Below are 6,691 nucleotides of genomic sequence, written 5' to 3'. Positions count from 1 at the left end.
GGTAGATACTTGGATTTCCACAATAATCCAGTGTTCCCTCTACATAGCACATATGGTGAAGCTACAAGGAAAGTGGAAACTGATTCCACTTTTGTTGACTTTGTTTTCTTTGTCTCCGTTTGGAACAAAGGATCTAACACTGATCCATGACTAATCAGTTGACTAAAAGTAAAAAAAAAAAAAAAAACAAATATCAAAAAAACGAGATAATTAAATAAAAGATAATTCTTGAAAAATTAACACATATCTAAACAGTTAAAGATCAATGTTTTACAACCCTCTCAAAAATACAATATAGATATTGTGACCATTTAAATAAAAACAGTAAGCACATACTTTTCCTGTTTTTCTGTCAGAGCCAACCATCTCCACGGTGTGACAGATCATATAGTCAGTTAGCTTAAAACAAGACAAGTTGTACTGAACTAAGCAGTAGTATGTAAATGAGATGGTTTAATGCAAGAAAAAAAAAGTGTTTTAAATTATACCACAGATGTGATTAAATATCAGAGGCTCAGCCTCACAGATCAGAACAGAAAAGGTTGAACTTAGATTTTCATCTTAATCACTGGCGTCTGACTATATGTAGAACAGTGTTAATAATCCTTTAATTAACATGTTGACTAGGAATAGCAGAGGGCACCATTACTTCTCTCCTTATGCTCAGGCCTATGCTTTCTCCTACATACACACGCACACACACACACACACACACACACGCACACGCACACACAGACACACATACACACACACACACAGATCATTTTTGAGGACAATATACTTTCAGCAGTACCATTTTCTCTTGTGTGTACAGTAGGTGAACTGTGCCTAAGGAAAACACGAGCAGCTCTGCACAGGGGTTGAACTGCAGCCCACTCATCCATGCTGTGGCACACAGCAAAGGTAAACCATAATTATTGGTTTGCTGTAAACACCCCTCCTTCCCCCTCCAGCCTCCATTGCTGTGGGACTTGCTGTCACTGCGAGTCGTTTTAAGGCCCTTTTCCAGGGTCAGCCCTGCGACAGCAGTACTGCACCGCATTTGAATCTCCTTTGCTCCCTCTATAGATGGGAGCACAGAGCAGCTGGTGAAAAGAGATAAAGTCATGTTCTGAGTGCTTCACCCTTCCAGTCTACCTTGCACTGCTCACCCAAGCGCTACGATGACAATGACAAAAGCAAGGAAGGCAGAAAGAAGATTAAAAAAAAGCAGATGCTCTCTTACTTCCCACCTGCACACACAGAGCCACAAAGGTTCTTAGTCTGTGATTTCAGCAGTTGAATCATGTGCAACCTATTTGATTTCACTCAGCCAGATACCTTGTTTTTTGTATGAGCGCCTGCAGAACCATATATTGATCATCATGTTCTTTTCTCTGGAACGCTGAAGAAGTCTATAATACTATAATACAGGCTAAACTCTGATATAAAGACAACCCATCCCCCATGTCTTAATGAAATTAGCTTTTGCCTCACTAGGAATACTGCCGCTGGCAAAAAGAGGTGACGAAGAAGATCATCTTCAAAGATTACTCCCCTCTTCTATGCTCTTATTGCCTTTTCTCTCACAATCAGCACAAGTTCATCTGTGTCCTACAGCCATGATGAAAACATTTGAGGTAGGTTTAAATTACATCAATAAAACATTTCATATAATTCCAGCACACCATGGGAATATTGGAAACGGTAGAATTTCTTATTAATCACATTTAATTTTTTAATATTTCATGATTAGAATCTGTCAGGAATGTATCATTCCATCTAATTATGCAAATCTGTACTAGAATGTGAATAGATGTCTGGTGTCTAAAATAATTTCAGACATGAAATTGTGATGTGTAGTACGGCACCACAAAGTGGATGAAGAGTATTCAACAATTTGTGGGTCGGAATTTAAAATATACACATAATCAGCTCTGCAAAACAAATATACAAAGCATACGTATGTAAACCTTACCTTTTGTAAATAATAGATTAAAATTGAAGCTGAGAAAACCTATGCTGACAATAAGAAGGCTGTTAAAATTTAACGCTTCCCATATAGAGAAGCCGCTGCAATGAAATTTTATGTTGAAATGCTAATACAGCTGATATACAGTTCACACAGTACCACTGGCAGATTCCTACTCTAGATATTCATTGCAGTTTATTGGAGACATCCAGTTGATCTTGTGTTCATCTCATACATTTGAATCTTGAGGTGTTTTTGGACTGTTGAGTATTGTCCTGGATCCAGAGGTGTATGTAGGGGCCTGACAGCCAGTCGGCAGCTGTCCCAGTTTGGGAAATGGCACTTGCTAGTCCACTGAGGCAGCTCTATAGCCCAGGCAGTCAAGGCAAGGAGGTTAATTAAGCAGATGTTGGTAAACAAGCAAATCATCTGTGAAATTATTACACACCTCAGTACAAAGAAATAGTATGCTGCTCATGTGAGCACATAAGTCTGGTGCCGGAAACAAGCACACATGGCAAAAGAGGCAACATGTGGTGAATGAGCAATACATCTTCAATAGCCTCTGCTGTAGAGTCAGAGTGAAGTGTTACCATGGCAACAAAGCAAGTATTAGGGCAAACAGTTCCCCTGTCATTGAAGTAATCAAATATTATATATTGTCATATGTGAAATGTTTGATAATTTTGGAGAATAAATGTCTGCTTCTGAACTCTGTGAATGAAAACGAAGGAACAAAAAATATTGTATGACGGATACATTCATAAAAACAACACAGTATAAAATCATATTATTAGACATCCAAAAATAATGAGTGGATTCAGAGATGTGACTCTTCTGATAGAGACACACCTTCAGGAGTTTTGCACTATACTTAATTTTTCACTTTATTTTCTTATTTTTCTCATACAGTAATGCATGACCCAACTAACATGGAGCATTTGCAGGTTTTTCCTCCACCAGCTAAAAATATCATTTGACTTTTTGAAATTCCATCTGAAGAAAAAGTTTTCAACTTTTCAATGAGAAAAGAAAAGGAAAACCATGAAATAAATATATGATTAAATCCAACTGTTATACACATCATTAGAATCAAGTTTTCCTCCCTCACAGCTGAAACAGTGCTCATCTCTTTCCCTAACCAGCTGTTTGTGTATTAATATCTTCACTTGCTCCTGTCAATCTAACAAGATACCTTAAAAAAGCTTATTAATTGATAACAATAAGCTGAGACAATGGAAAGATGTCACACACAAAACAAAGTTCAATTGCTTCATAATAGAAGCAACAACCAAATCAAAAAGAACAGTGTGTCTTAAAGTGGACAGAGGATTTTTATGATATACTAAACAAATGGAACAGATGTAGATTTAATCTTGAATAGAGAAACAAGTTTGCCCTCATACCATCTGGCCTGGGGGGGGCATATTAAGGTGAAAACCAAATTGACCGGTTGAACTGATTTGTGAGGACGATGCTTCTATTTCTCAGGGCTGCTGTTTGGGCAACTGGAGATTTGGAACTGGATTTAAATTCTGACTAATGGGAGCTTTCATTTTGGACATCTATAGTACACCAATAATAGACAATACCTCCCAGCCTATTGAACAGTATAGCAAAATAACAAATATGAAGACCTTGTCCGTCCTGATATTCTGTACAGAAAATTAATACAACTGTTTTGCTAATTTTGGTTAGTACATTACCACGGATTAACAAGAAAATAGCAAGAGTACACATTCTTGTCCAGCCACGCGTCAAACTTCAGACAGGTGCTGGCTCTTTATTGCATCTCAGGAACCTATATGACAGTGAGAGAAAAAGAAAAAAAAAATTGCAAGGAAGTTTTCTTACGCTCAGAACTGTAAATCTATTTCATAAGAAATGAATATTGCTTATGATGTGCTTCCTCACAGACTGTTCCCCACCCCGCCAGGCAGACACAAAGATGCAGAAGATTGGATCTCGCCCATCAAGGACATAATAGTGCTATTGGGAGAATATTAGATCTCAGCTACAGCTGGTGTACAATGAGCATGTGGCTCCTCCACGGGGACTAACTCCGAGCACCTAATGCAATCAGTGCAACAAATCACATATACGTGTGCGTGTGTGTGCGTGTGTGAGTGCGTGCGTGTGCGTGTGCGTGTGCGTGTGTGTGAGTGTGTGTGTGTGTGTGTGTGTGTGTGTGTGTGTGCGTGTGTGTGTGAGAACGTACACATGCATACATTCAGCACAGGACAAAGACAGAACAATGACTCCTCTGCTTGTCTTGCCAAGAGTCAAATCATCATCACTCAAATGTGATTTGAGTCCAGAGTGTTCTGACTGCAATTTCCTTTATTAAAACAGTCAGATACTCAACCAGCCATGTGCAGTGCATCTGGGTTACATGGCATTTACTGACTGAAGGGCAATCTCATGGGAGGTGGTGCTGATGAGAGTGAAATGCACTTGTAATTGGCGATCTGTAAAATGACAATTTAAATGTTGACATTCAAATCCACAAGTTCACACAATTCACTCTTTCTATTATTGGTGAGTCGGTGATAATTATACAAGATTTAACAAGAGTTAGAATGTATTATACTGATACGGTATCTGGTTCCACATTAATGCTATAGGCACTGCAATCTACATCAGTTTAAATAGTACATAAGTGAGTTTTTGCTCTTTAAATATACAGAAAGAACATCATGAAAACTGGACAACTTGCTCAAAACAGAAACAAAAGTAACTGTAAAATGTGAGCATCATGTTAATTTTCTTTACCATTTAACCACTGATGGTCCATAAATGTGTGTCATGACATTCAAAACCACCTCAAATTTCCCTGTCAGTAGATCATTTTCAGGGTGCATGAAAGAAAATGACCCCATCACTTGATAATCACACAAAGCACACAAACAACCTCTAACGTGTGACAGTCTTCCACATGTATCCTCTCCCATGTGCCAGAATACCCATCTGTTGCAGTAAATTATGAATGTGCCATTAAATTTTAATTCATATTAAATGTCTTCCATTTTTTAGTTATGAGACATTGGGGCATTTCACCCAAATAAATTTGATTTGAATTCCTAACATGAAATGTGCAAAAGTCCTACACCATATCCAGGACTTAATAGGGCTGAGTGCAGGAATTCAGATCAACTGCACCTCATGCTTATTCTGTACATAAATGCTGCCACCTGGTGATATATTACAGGCACCCCATGTGCATCCAGTAAGTGTGATCTGAGAGTAAATCAGTGAAGACAAAGATCTAAACCTGACTTCCACATCATTATGCCATGCTTCCTCATGCAACATTTCCATTTTTAATTGGATTACTGATCAGTTGTAAACACATTGTGATAATTATTTAAACACACACATGAGCACACAAGCACACAACACTCCCTTCACTTTTGCTTGCACATCAATCAAAGTAGCTGTTTTGGGAGGTAGGGTTAATGGTATTATTTGTCATCCCAACCAAGAACGTGTGCATGCATTCCCATTGGATTTGATGTCTTTATTATCAGACATGACAGCAGCCAACTCACCGGTCTCCCCTCCATGTGGAGCAAGGCCAACCAGTTAAACCCCTGGAGTTGTTTAACCAACAAAGTCTAAACAGAAGCTGTGCCAACACACCCTTTCAGAGTAAAAAACATTATCACCGGAAACCATTTAATGTATTCAAAACTGATCAATTTTCTTTCTTTGTAGCCTCAGTATACAGTACATGAGCATAATAATAATGCCGTGCAAAAGAATTTCTATATCTCATTAAAACTACCAACTATAGTCTGAATCCTTCTAGATATAGACCTCAAAAACATGCATAAACATACTACATGGCAAAGAAAATAAAAACAAGAACTTAGAGTCAATGCAGAAGGGAAATCACAAACAGTGGTCTCTTTTTGTGCCAAAAACACAAAAGCTTGTTGTTTATCTGTTTGTTGCGACTCCAAAGAAAAGTGATGTGTTGAAAAGAGTACTGAGGCTAAGGCAAAATGTGTTTACATAGATCACAGGACTGAGATTTTTTTGTTTTGTTCTGAATTTGTTGAGTCTCCAGTTTTGTTTGCATTATTACATGAAGGCGTAAATACAGATTTTTCTTATGCCACAAAGGATAAATTTCAATGCCCGACAAAATCCAGCTGAACATCAAAGCGGCTGCACTACTTCACTTTCAATGTCCCACTTCCTCTTCCCATTCCCTCTTTCCTTACTTCCTTAAATCTGTTCCTGCTTCCTAAGTCCTCATTCATTCATTCATTCAGTTTCTTAAACTGCTTCATCCGCTGTCGAGGGTCGATGGGTGCCGCCTGGTATCCTAGCTGACTGGGGGCATGAGGCAGGGGATACTCCGGGTGCGACACCACTGCACTACCAAGCAACATGGAGACAAACACTCACGCACACACTCACACCTTCGGAAAATTTGGGACCAGCCAATTAACCTTAAGGAAATGCTTTGGAGGTGGGAGGAAGCCAGGAACCGAGGGAGAACCCACGCAGACACGGGGAGAACATGCAAACTCCGCAGAGTGGAACTCGAACCCAGAACTGCCTTGCTGTGCGGCGACATCGCTAAATTTTCACAATTGCTACTTTAAATTTCAGCATTTTCATTAAACATTTTGATTCTTTTATACCTATTCCTACATTTCACTTTCTTTTTCCTTGACTTCAATTGCCCCTCCTATTTCCTCATTGTCTATTTCTTCATTTGCTATTTCTACA

This window comes from Antennarius striatus, chromosome 6 (assembly GCF_040054535.1).
Source record: "Antennarius striatus isolate MH-2024 chromosome 6, ASM4005453v1, whole genome shotgun sequence".
In the NCBI taxonomy this organism is placed as follows: domain Eukaryota; kingdom Metazoa; phylum Chordata; class Actinopteri; order Lophiiformes; family Antennariidae; genus Antennarius; species Antennarius striatus.
This window is presented reverse-complemented; position numbering follows the sequence as displayed.